The sequence below is a fragment of the Notolepis coatsorum genome (genome assembly GCF_963971535.1).
Source record: "Notolepis coatsorum genome assembly, chromosome: 9".
Taxonomy (NCBI): domain Eukaryota; kingdom Metazoa; phylum Chordata; class Actinopteri; order Aulopiformes; family Paralepididae; genus Notolepis; species Notolepis coatsorum.
The window spans coordinates 79,480,269-79,494,196 of NC_140173.1; positions in this window are offsets into that span (position 1 = coordinate 79,480,269).

Below are 13,928 nucleotides of genomic sequence, written 5' to 3' on the forward strand. Positions count from 1 at the left end.
CGCGCACTCTGTTCCTCGGCTCCGACAGCGGCTACCCGGTGGACGACATCCTCGCCACCGCCACTGTTCCGACGCGCACACCAAGGTGTGGCGCGCACTCTGTTCCTCGGCTCCGACAGCGGCTACCCGGTGGACGACATCCTCGCCACCGCCACTGTTCCGACGCGCACACCAAGGTGTGGCGCGCACTCTGTTCCTCGGCTCCGACAGCGGCTACCCGGTGGACGACATCCTCGCCACCGCCGCTGTTCCAGCACCCTGTTCCTCGGCTCCGACAGCGGCTACCCGGTGGACGACATCCTCGTCACCGCCGCTGTTCCAGCACCCTGTTCCTCGGCTCCGACAGCGGCTACCCGGTGGACGACATCCTCGCCACCGCCGCTGTTCCAGCACTCTGTTCCTCGGCTCCGACAGCCAGCCACCCGGTGGCGATGCCCTCGCCCCGCTGCTGTCCCCGTACCATTACGCATACGCCTGGGTGAGTTTTGATTGTGATGTCACTCACCCAGCGTAGTGCCCTTGCCCCCGTTCCCGCTGCTGTCCCTGTACCTTTACGCATACGCCTGGGTGAGTTTTGATTGTGATGTCACTCACTCAGCGTAATGCCTTTTGCCCCCGTTCCCGCTGCTGTCCCTGTACCATTACGCATACGCCTGGGTGAGTTTTGATTGTGATGTCACTCACTCAGCGTAATGCCTCTTGCCCCCGTTCCCGCTGCTGTCCCTGTACCTTTACGCATACGCCTGGGTGAGTTTTGATTGTGATGTCACTCACTCAGCGTAATGCCCCTTGCCCTCGTCCCGCTGCTGTTCCTGTACCATTACGCATACGCCTGGGTGAGTTTTGATTGTGATGTCACTCACCCAGCGTATTGCCTCCTTTAGTTCTCACTTAGTTATTAGTTTGGACATTTCATCTCCCACTCTGTTTTGTTCTCTCGTGGATATTATTTTGGACATTTCATCTCCCACTGTGTGTTTATTCACACGAAGATAGTATTTACTTTGTTACTTTGTTATTTGGACTGTTCTGCATCTGCTCTGTTTGTTCCCTTTGAATATTAACCCTCTCCTCTGTTCTGCAGAGCGGCCCAGATGTTTTCCCACCAGTCCCCAGTTCCTCCCTGTCCCCAGCCCGCCTCCGCGGTTCTCTGTCCCCAGTTCCTCCCTGTTCCCCAGCCCGCCTCCGCGGGCCTCAGTCCCCTCTGTCCCTAGTCCTCTATCCCTAGTTCTCCTAGTCCCTAGTCCTCTATCCCTAGCTCTCCTAGTCCCTAGTCCTCTCTCCCTAGTTCTCCTTGTCCCTGGTTTACCTAGTCTCTAGTTCCTCTGTCCCAAGGCGTTCCCTTAACCTTCCCTTAGGCGTTCCCTTACTTTCCCATAGTGTTCCCTTTTCCTGCCCGCCTCTTAAAGGCACCTTACCTTCCCCTCTTGTGTTATTCCAGTGTTTTGTGTTTTCTCCCTTAAAGGGACAGTGCCCTTTTTTCCCTGTTCACAATAAATATCTGTTTCTTGGCAAACCACCATACCTGTCTTGTGTTGTGCGATTGGGGTCGGTTACAAACCATAACAAGCTTAGTATATACAAAACACAACAAAACAAAATCAGAAATAAATGACAACAACAGACAGCAGTTAAAAAAACAGCGAAACCAGATAAAAAAGTAGAATAAAATAATTTGGATAAAATCATGAGTCACTAATTAAAAAACAAAACTATAGGAACAGTGAGGACAAGAAAGAGTGCCTATGTATGACCAAAGGCCTGTCTAAACAAATGTGTTTTAGTTGTTTTTTAAAAGAGTTTTCAGAGGGGGCAGTTCGCAGGTCCAGGGGGAGACCATAGCACCAGACATCCTCCCATTCCTAACTGCAACCATCAACTCCTCACTCAACTCGGGGGTGGTCCCCACCTCCCTAAAACAAGCCAGAGTCACGCCGCTCATAAAAAAACCAACCCTGAACCCTACTGTCATAGGCAACTACCGTCCTGTCTCTCTTCTCTCCTTCCTTTCTAAAACACTTGAACGTGCTGTATCCAACCAACTTACTACTTATCTCTTACAGAATGACCTCCTAGACCCTAATCAGTCAGGCTTCAGGACTGGTCACTCCACAGAGACAGCCCTCATTGCGGTCACAGAGGCACTTCACTTAGCAAAAGCGAAAGGCCTCTCCTCTGTCCTGATTCTCCTAGATCTATCTGCAGCCTTCGACACAGTCAACCACCAGATCCTCCTTGCGGCCCTCGCAGGAATGGGAGTGGCTGGCTCTGCGCTGACATGGCTGTCATCATACCTCAATGACCGCTCCTACCAAGTGTCATGGAGAGGGACCCTGTCGGCCACCCGCCCCCTGCGGACGGGTGTCCCCCAGGGCTCGGTTTTAGGACCCCTTCTCTTCTCCCTCTACACTAAATCACTGGGTAACATTATCACGTCTCATGGCTTCTCCTACCATTGTTATGCCGACGATACTCAACTCTTCCTCTCCTTCCCTCCCTCAGATATCCACGTCTCTGTGCGGATCTCGGCCTGTCTGTCCGACATCTCAGCCTGGATGACGTCCAACCACCTCAAACTGAACCTAAGCAAAACAGAATTGCTCCACCTGCCGGCCAAATCCTCCCCCCTAACCGACCTTTCAATCACAGTCGAGAATGCAGCTGTGACTGCGTCCCCGACCGCCAAGAACCTTGGTGTTGTCCTCGACGACCAGTTGAACTTCTCTGCTCACATCGCAGCGACGACCAGAACCTGCCGATTCCTCCTGAGCAACGTCAGAAGGATACGCCCCTTCCTGACAAAAGAAGCCACCCAACTCCTCGTCCAATCAACAGTCATCTCCCGCCTCGACTACTGCAATGCACTGCTCGCTGGCCTCCCGGCCACTGCCACTAAGCCTCTTCAACTCATTCAGAACGCAGCGGCCCGCCTGATCTCAAACCTACCGAAGTCGGCCCATGTCACCCCACTTCTTAGGGACCTGCACTGGCTCCCCATTGCTGCACGAATCCGCTTCAAGGCCCTCGACCTAGCATACCGTGCGGCAAAGGGAACCGCTCCCGCCTACCTCCGGTCAATGGTCTCTAACTACACACCCTCAAGACCCCTACGCTCTGCATCTTCTGGCCGCCTCAGACCTACTCCTATCCAAGCTCCGGGAGGGTCATCAAAGAGAAGTCGCCTATTCTCAGTCCTTGCCCCACAATGGTGGAATGAACTACCCACCCCAGTTAGGACAGCCGAATCACGTCCAATCTTTCGCCGTCGACTAAAGACGCACTTCTTCAACCATTATCTGAATTAAAAAAAAAAAAAAAAAAATCTAACCCTAACTAACCGTACTGTCATGCACTTGTCCTAATAAACTAACCTACACTGTAGCACTCAACACTTTGATGAACATTGTTGCTCAGCTGATAGAGTTGTGCCCTTCCTGATGGCTTGTCGTACAGAACTTGTAAGTCGCTTTGGATAAAAGCGTCAGCTAAATGACTAAATGTAAATGTAAATGTAAATGAGAGCGTTCCAGAGCCTTGGTGCTGTCACCTCGAAGGCTCGATCACCCCTTGTTTTTATCCTGGACCTGGGGACCACCAGGAGGTGCTGATCGGCAGATCTGAGTGAGCGGGTGTTGGTGTAGGGATGGATGAGTTCAGTGATGTAGATAGGGGCCTGACCGTGGAGTGCTCTGAAAGTAAAAGTGAGGACTTTGAAGTGAATTCTATAGTGTACGGGGAGCCAGTGCAGGGATACCAGAATGGGAGTGATTTTTTGACCTTGTGAGTAGCCTGGCTGCAGCATTTTGGACCATTTGTAGTTTGTCTGGACAGTTCTAGTTCAGAGTGAGGATGGTGCGTAGTTTTGCAATGTTTCTGAGGTGAAAGAAGCAGGTGCGTGTGAGTGTTTTGACATGTTTGTCTAGGTTCATGGCCTGGTCGAAGACAACACCCAGGTTTCTCAGGTGGGGACGTATGTTGTCTTTAAGGGACCCCAAGTGAGTGGCCACTCTAGCTGCAGTCTTTTCAGCTGCTACGATCAGCACCTCCATTTTTTTTCATTTAACTGGAGGAAGTTACTCCCCATCCAACTCTCAATGCTGAGCAGGCACTCCTGGAGATAAAGAAGGATGGTACAGCTTGATTAGAGGAAAGTTAGACGTGGTGATTGTCACAATACTAAATATCTACGGGCGGCTGGGTGGCGCAGCGGACATTGCGCTTGTCACCAATGCAAGAGACACCGGGTTCCGGCTGTCGGTGTTGCCTCCGGCTTGGGCCAGCCGTCATGCTAACTCAATTGGCAGAGTTAGAGGGTGGAAGTCGATGGGTGGTAATCTGGATGTTGTGGACAGTGACTCCTACACAGTGCCGCCTGGGAGAAATGCGAGGCCCTGTGCGAGATTTAAACGCGAGCCCCCCCCCCCCCCCTAAAGGTGTAAAAAATTAATAAAAATAAAAAAATTTATATAATAAAAAATATATATTAATATATATATATTTTTTTTTTCATACAGTCAACATATTCTTAAATAATAGCGCTGCCCGAGGCTGGGCATGATACAGTCAACTGTCAACATATAGCAAGAGAGAGAGAGAGAGAGAGAGAGAGAGAGAGAGAGAGAGAGAGAGAGAGCGAGAGAGACAGAGAGACAGAGAGACAGAGAGACAGAGACACACCACGGCGGGTGCAGCACAACAGAAGAGAGAGAGACAGAGAGACAGAGAGACAGAGACCACGGCGGGAACTGAATAGATTGCATGAAAAACTCACCCTAACGCAGAATCAATGGCAAAGTTGGAAGGAGACGACGTTGACGCATTTTCCTAACGTGGAGATGAACAAGTTCACCAGCATCCATGATATTGTCCCCCCGTTGGGATGAACTTGGGAGTCCTAGTTTATCTGCCACACGTTAGCACTCGATAACGTAGCTAACGCTAGTTAGCCTTTAGCTAAGCTACTAGCCGACATGGCTAGCCCGACTGAACCACACGTTAGCACTCGACAAATATTGTGTTGTCCGGTACGTAGTGTGACCACTGGCATACCGGGGAGACATTCACTCTTGAAGAGGGTTGCTCCTTTAACCTAGGCTGACAACCAATAAGGAAAACCCATGGATAAAATTCCCACTCAAGATATGGAACGAAATATAAAAAAATTTAGATATGAGGGAAGCAGGAAGGGTGTTAAGATGGTGTGCACACAACACAGACTTCATCCCGAACAGAGGGGAGTTTGAGAGATAGAAGCAGAAAGGCCTCACATTGCATTATAAGCTACACTGCTACAGTATATAGGGGGCAAGATAATTTGAGGAACTGAAACTGAGACATGGATTGGAAAACTTAGATATCTCCAAGTGCAACACTATTTAAATCAAACCATTACAAAAGAACATATAAGAATCATAGAAGAAGCAGGGACGCGGCAAATGGGGGTGCGGCGGGGGCTGCAGCACCCCCTGCCGGCGGGGAGTGTAACTGCAACTGCAAGGTTGTTTTGGCTTTTATTCCATTGTAACCGAGGCTACTCAATGTCACAGAGCAGAGTGGCACTGCAGATTTACCCTACTCTTGGAATTCATTGCCAGATCCTCATAGGGGCGCTGTCTCGATAATGCAGTGTTATTAACAGCGTGTAGCCGACGCATGAACCGGTTGGGATTCAAATAGACGCGTGTCAGGAATGGAGGTAGGTGAATTCCAATGGGTGAAGGCAATCACAGAGACGGAGAGTGTTTACTCTTGAACAGGTTCGACTTTAATAGTAAGAACACAGAGTAAATTCTAAGAGAGACAAGTGCTAAATAGCACGGTTAGGAATAAGGTAAATAGGAGCTTATTGGAGGTCCAGAGTAGAACCGTCCGCGTTATCCCCGAACGCAATTAGTGAAGACCTGACAATGAACAAGCAGAAGACAGGTAGGTTACATAGACACCAAATACCAACATTCCACACACACCCCCGTGACAGCCAATCAGGAACCACCCCTAAGTGACAGCACTAATTGACAGGGAAAGGACAGGTGACAAGCCCAGTGACATATGCCAGGAATGTGGGTGGTCACCGACCACAGTCGGTGTCCAGAACGTAACAGTACCCTCCCCCGATGAACGGCACCAGACGTTCACCTAGGAGCCTCGGGATTCAGCCGCCGGAAATCAACGATCAGGCTGGGATCCAAAATATCCCTTTGAGGCACCCAAGAACGCTCTTCTATCCCGTACCCCTCCCAATCCACCAAGAACTGAAACCCCCTACCCCTCCGCCTACAACCCAGTATCCTCCGCACCGTGTAAATGGGTTGACCGCCAATAAACCGGGGCGGAGGAACCACAGGCAGTGGCGGGGCCAAGGGCGATGAGAGGAATGGCTTCAACAGGGACACATGAAACGTCGGATGAACCCTCATAGAGCTCGGAAGTCGTAGCTTGTAAGCCACTGGATTAACCCGATGAATCACTTTAAATGGTCCTATAAAGCGAGGAGCCAGCTTCTTGGATTCCACCCGGAGAGGGAGATCCCGGGTGGAAAGCCAAACCCGCTGCCCTGGACGGTAAACTGGAGCCGGACGACGCTTACAGTTAGCCTGCCGTTGGGTACTAACCGAAACCTTCTGTAGCGCCTTCCGAACCTGTTTCCACGTCCTGCGACAGCGAGCCACATGTGCCTGGGCCGAGGGCACCTCCGCCTCCTGCTCCTGCTCGGGAAACAGAGGAGGTTGAAAACCATACTGGCACTGAAAGGGAGACATACCGGTAGAAGAGGAGAGAAGGGTATTATGCGCGTACTCAGCCCAAGCCAACCTCCTACTCCACGTTGCCGGACTACCGGCAACGTAACATCTCAAGACCCCCTCCAAATCCTGGTTGACCCGCTCCGTCTGCCCGTTCGACTGCGGATGGAACCCAGACGACAGACTGACAGAGGCACCGAGGCCGGCGGCAAACGCCTTCCAGAACCTGGAGGCGAACTGAGGACCCCGGTCCGACACGATATCCACTGGCAGCCCGTGGACCCGAAAGACATGCTGTATAACTAAATCAGCAGTCTCCCGGGCCGTTGGAAGCTTGGGGAGAGGGACAAAGTGAGCCGCCTTAGAGAACCGATTCACCACCACCAAAATGGTGGTGAACCCGTCCGAAAGGGGAAGACCAGAAATAAAGTCCAGAGATATGTGTGACCAGGGTCGTTTAGGAATAGGAAGTGGTCGGAGGAGACCCGCCAGTGCCCGTCGAGAGGTCTTACTACGTGCGCACACCGGACAGGCCGCCACAAAAGAACGCGTATCCCCCTCCACTGTCGGCCACCAGAACCTCCTACGGATAAATTCCAGGGTCCTGGTTGCCCCTGGGTGGCTGGTGAGGGATGACGCATGTGCCCACTGTAGCAAGCGTGAGCGCGCCACCTTGGGAACATACGACCGTCCCGGAGGACCCCCACCTGGATCGGGCTCCCGCGTTAGCGCCGACCTTACCACCCTCTCTATGCCCCAAGACACGGGTGCCAAAATCAAGGCCGGTGGAATAATGGGATGGGGCTGCTCCTCCCGACCAGGAAGATCAAACTGGCGCGACAAAGCGTCAGGTTTGATATTCTTGGAGCCGGGTCTATAGGAGATGGTAAATCGAAATCGTGTGAAGAACAACGTCCACCTGGCCTGGCGAGCGTTAAGGCGTTTAGCCCCTTGGATGTAAGCCAAGTTCTTATGATCAGTCCAAACAATGAAAGGATGTGTCGCCCCCTCTAACCAATGTCTCCACTCCTCCAGTGCCAATTTGATCGCCAATAACTCCCGATTACCCACGTCGTAATTACGCTCGGCTAGTGACAGACGGCGAGAAAAAAAAGCACACGGGTGCACTTTCCCATCCTTTAAGCATTTCTGAGAGAGCACCCCCCCCCACCGCGATGTCAGAGGCATCCACCTCCACAATGAACGGAACCTCTGCGTCATGGCGGATCAATACAGGAGTGGATGTAAAACGACGTTTAAGATCGCAGAAGGCCGACTCAGCCCTAGGCGACCATTCAAAGCCAGGGAGAGAGGCCTTAGTGAGAGCTGTTAATGGATTGGCTAAGGCGCTAAAGTTGCGAATAAAGCGCCTGTAAAAATTTGCAAAGCCCAAAAACCGTTGTAACCCCTTGAGCGACGAAGGTCGTGGCCAGTCCAAAACTGCACTCACCTTGGCTGGATCCATGCGCAGATCGCCCTTCGTCAACACAAAGCCCAGGAAGGCCACGGTGTCCGTGTGAAACACACACTTCTCAGCCTTAACGAATAGTTGATGCTTGAGGAGACGGTCTAGCACCTCCCGAACGTGCATTTGGTGTTGCACCATATCGCAAGAAAAAATCAGGATATCATCTAAGTAGACAAACACCGACACCCCAATCAAGTCTCGCAGCACGTCGTTAACCAGGGCTTGGAAGACTGCCGGAGCATTAGCCAAACCAAAGGGCATGACCAAATACTCATAGTGCCCATTGGGTGTGTTAAATGCAGTCTTCCACTCGTCTCCCTCTCTAATCCTGACCAGATTGTATGCATTACGTAAGTCAAGTTTAGAAAAGACCTGTGCCCCCTGTAAGCACTCAAAGGCCGTGTCCATGAGAGGTAAAGGATATCGGTTCTTGATGGAAACGTCATTCAATCCCCTATAATCAATGCATGGGCGCTGATCCCCATCTTTTTTATCAACAAAGAAGAAGCCAGCGCCGGCAGGGGAAGTGGACGGGCGTATGTGCCCCGCAAGCAATGCCTCCTCTATGTAGGTGTTCATGGCCAAGGTTTCGGGGCGTGAGAGAGAGAACATTCGCCCGCGAGGCGGGGAGGTACCGGGTAGAAGATTAATGGGACAGTCGTATGATCTATGAGGCGGAAGTGCTTTAGCACGCGTCTTGCTAAAAACGTCCGCCAGGTCCCAATAGATCTCAGGCACCCCTATCAAATCGGGATTAGAGGGTAGATCAGAATCTGCCACGCTCCCCACTATCCTGGAGAAAGAGGGAGGAGACAAAAGGGAAGAGGGGGGGGGAGACAAGGGTTTGGGCAAACTCCCGCTGACGATCGACTTGACGTCGGCCGCCGTTGAGAGTTCGCCCGTGCTCCAATTAATGATATGAACACATGACGACAACCAGGGATGACCCAACACCATGACAGAATAGGGGGAAAAGATGACAAAAAATGTAACCCATTCCCACTCCCCACCCGCCACCCGCCACCCGGATGTGTAAAGGAACCGTGCGCTGGGTGACGCTCCCACTGCCCAGAGGCCGACCGTCCAGGGCATAAACCGGTAAGGGAACCCCTAAATCCTCCACTGGGGTTCCCCACTCCTTCACCAATCCCACGTGAATAAAATTGCCCGCCGCCCCTGAGTCAATGAGAGCCTTAGTTCCCCTAATGTCACCCCCACAGTTGATCGCCACCTCAAAAAATGTACGAGAATCAGTGGGTTTGGCAGGAATGAGCCCACCTGCTGGCGCTTTCTCGAAGCCTGATGGCGCACCTTCTATTCCCGACTGGCGCCGAGCCGATACAGCCTGGACCCGACAGCTGCCGAAGCGGTGACCGGTGCGACCGCACCGGAAGCAGCGTCGCTCTTTGATGAAGCGCTGCCTCTCGTCGTCCGAGAGCGACAGCGCTCCAAGCTGCATGGATTCATCACCCAGTGGCCCACTCGTATAATGCATGGAAGTATCAACACCAGGAGAAGAAGGAAAACATACCTGGGTGTTGTTGACACGCTCCTTCTCCCTCTCCTGGTGCCGATTGTCCATCTTGATGGCGGTGTTGATCAGCACTTCCAGCTGCTCGGGGATCTCACGCGCGGAGAGCGCATCTCGCATCCGCGCTGAGAGTCCCCTGACGAACAGAACCACGCAGACGTTCTCCGCCCAAGCTGTCTCCCGAGCCAAGATCCGAAAATTGATAGCGTAAGCTGCGACCGTGCGGAGGCCCTGCCGGCAGTCGAGAAGACGACCACCAGCCTCGAAGATCGAGAGTACCCGGGAAGTATCGAATACTCTTCTCAACTCCCGGGTAAAGGCGTCCAGACTGTCGCAGATTATCGCTCCCGCCTCTAATTCCGCCGTAGCCCAGGAGAGAGCTTGACCGGTGAGCAGTGTGATAATATACGCTACCTGTGCTGTCTCCGATGGAAATGATCGTGGTTGCAGCCGGAAAACGAGTAGACACTGGGTGATGAATTCCCGACAACCATCCGGTGATCCATCATAGCGAGCGGGCGCCTGCAGTCGTGGCTCGTGGGACCGTTCCTGGACCCCGAACACCCCCCGACTCTCCTCTGCGTGGACCGCTGCTTCTCCCGTCGCCGACTGAACACCAGCCACTCCTTCTTGGGCTTGTCGGGCTGTGGCCAACGCCGACTGCGCCACCGCTTGGGATGAGCCGACGATCCCATTGAGTCGGACTAACTCGGCGCTGACCAGCTGTTGATGTTCTTCCATCCGTGTCTGGGCTGCTCCCTGCGCCTGGAGCATCTCCATGATGGCCTCCATGGAATTCTGATGGTCAGGTCTTCTGTCAGGAATGGAGGTAGGTGAATTCCAATGGGTGAAGGCAATCACAGAGACGGAGAGTGTTTACTCTTGAACAGGTTCGACTTTAATAGTAAGAACACAGAGTAAATTCTAAGAGAGACAAGTGCTAAATAGCACGGTTAGGAATAAGGTAAATAGGAGCTTATTGGAGGTCCAGAGTAGAACCGTCCGCGTTATCCCCGAACGCAATTAGTGAAGACCTGACAATGAACAAGCAGAAGACAGGTAGGTTACATAGACACCAAATACCAACATTCCACACACACCCCCGTGACAGCCTATCAGGAACCACCCCTAAGTGACAGCACTAATTGACAGGGAAAGGACAGGTGACAAGCCCAGTGACATATGCCAGGAATGTGGGTGGTCACCGACCACAGTCGGTGTCCAGAACGTAACAGACGCGGACTGGAAGCGTCAACGCGGAACTGGAAATCCGTTGGTAAAAAAATAGACGCAGCCTGGAATAGTTTTGGGACGCTGAATTCGCAGTAAAGGAATATATCTGCGGTTTCCCTGGCGTGAACAAGCCAGCAGAACTATCCGAGCCCCCGGGAGGGTGGTCGAAGACCTTTTGCATGTCGGCGATCATGTATGCGGGGAACGAATTGCAGAGGGAGGGCGCAACAGGTGGGGTAAGCTGGGCTGTGATGTATGCATCAAAACGGTTACATTGTTTGTCTTGCACGCTCTGCAGAGCTGAGCGTGAGAGCGCGGAGTTGGGCAGTGGTCTCCTCTAGTGAACGAGAGTGTTGGTTTACCAGAGTGGTAAACCTATGACGTTATTATTATATCACTTATCTCAGCACCCCCTCATAACACGTTTCAGACCCTGTTGAACTATCTCTCTGACTCAATAGTATCCATCTGCAGAACGTCAGCCCCAGCACTCTCAGGCCCCACCCACGCTGAATGTGATTTGACCAAAGCAGAGTATACACACAGACAGTGGAGCTGTTTGCAGATAGCGAGCATTTTGACTTGTTGCGTGATGGCGATGTCTCGCAGACAATACAACTACAAGTATAATTATATAATATATATATTTTATAAAAAAAAATTAAAAATTATATAAAATAAAATAAAAAATTATAAAAAACGATCAATATCTCAGCACCCCCACTTCCCACGGACTTCCCGCGGCCCTGAGAAGAAGGCGTATTGAAGGTATTCATAGCAGCATACAAGTCGGAACTGTGTAGAAGGATTATAGCGAAGGTATACAATGGATTACAGAATTTTAAACAGACAGATGCAGTATATATCAAGGAGAAGTGGGAACGGGAAAATGTACTATAACAATAGAAGAATGGGGGAAAATATGTAAACAATAATGGGAAACGACAAACTCACAGACTAGAAGAGAATGTGGAAAAACAGGTCAGGTTCTTCATCACACCCTCACAAAAAAGATAGAGATGAAGGAGCAAACTGTTGGAGGGAATGCAGGAATAAAGACGAGGAAATATAATGTATTTGGGGAAAATAGATTTCGATATAAGGGATAACAACGACAAGTAACATTAAGGGTGTCAACCAAAAAGGCTCTCACAAGGAAGTGGATGAGTCAGGTGGTACTGACTCACAATGTAGTGTCCAACTTTACTGTTATAAAGGTTCACTAAAACATCCTCTGTTTTTAAGCATTAAAACCAACAGATGCAAAACCCAAATGCATCGCAACAGACACATTGTGTTAGGGGTTGTAACCGACCCCAAGCGCAACGGCACAGAGAGAGTTGTTTCGGAGTTAGCCAAAAACAAGGGCGTCTTTATTCTCAGAGTCACAAGATTGAATTAGGTGGAGAACAGAACAAACAGGGAATCTGACATGTGAAGAATGTTTGCGGCTCTGCAGATTCTCCCAGAAGGTGATGGTGAGGAATTTGCTTGTGACGTCTGAGCCGCTCTGCAGATCCCCCCAGCATACACTCCAGGTGGAAACGGAGGGAGAGAGAGAAATCCCAGTTAGCTCAGCGCACAACAGAAACAGAGAGGTGACTGATCCAAACAAATATCCAAGTGACTTGATCTTCGGTGTGATACACACAGTTAGCAGAGTCCAGAGAAAAAACAAATACGGTAATCCAAGGTGTAAATCCAACAACAAAAAATAGGTGAGAACAGTATAACAAAAACGGGATCTCTTCGGTGTTTCACAAACACACAAAAAACGAGTGATCCAAAAAGAACTGTTTCCAAAAACTCACCAGAGCGCAACGCGTAAAGCGGGCAGATAAACGAAGCGTAGCTTCGTACGGGGAATCAGGTTCTCCAACAGGGATACTTCACGAGAGTCCTGGGGAGCAACAGACAGCGACGGGAAAGAAAGGCAGATGCAGGGAATATTCAAAACGATCCAACATCGATATTAGGGGGAAAAGAGTATATAAAGCCCTCTGGGGCGCTGATTAGAACACACATCAGGTGCGTGATGGTAATTGATACTTGACTTAGAAGTGTGCGTTCGGCCACGGACCAATCATCACAGAATCCTCACAGAAACCTTAAAGGAACGGAGCGTGGCGGGGAATGCAATTAATCAACAAAGTACCTTAAAGGAACGGAGCGTGTGGCCGGGAACGGACCAATCATCACAGTACTTTAGGAAGCCTGTGGTGGGGAAAGAACCAATCCTCACACATTGTACAACAGATACATTGTGTTACGATTGGGGGTGATGATGAAGGTGAGGAGAACACAGTTTGCAGACAAGGATGAAAGAGCCGAGACAGAGACGAAGGGTGATACTTAATGAAGGGAATTTTACTGAATCATAACCAAAATACAAAACAAACGAAAGGCACTGGCACTGGTCGCTAACATAACAAAGAGGCGAAAACAAGAAAACGACAGGAGTAGACAGGCACGAACTCACTTGACAAAACACCAGGGAACACGGGCACGACACGGGGACAACGCGGAGACAATGACGCCACAATAACCCAACCAACCAACAAGCAATAAATACTGACACTAATTAATAATGAAAAACAGCTGGGGAGAGACAGGCACTTAGAACAAAACAATAATCAAAAACAACAGGAGCAAGGACTAGGCTATAGAAAACACAGAATCAGAATACCAACACAAAGAACAACCTAAACAGATAACACTTGTAACAAATAAACTAATTGCAACAACAGCATATTTTTTATGCAATCAGAGAGGATCCTTACTGACTGCATCATCTGCAGGTGAGCGCTAGATGGCGCCATGATACTACTGTCAATTCCTTGTGTGCGGTAGTGACTCTTATTGTTTATACTGTCCCAGACTTGGGCTGGTCTGGGAGTGTAACAACATTGGTTAGCTAAAATGTCCATTACTGTGTCCAACCTCACATAGGAGGAAA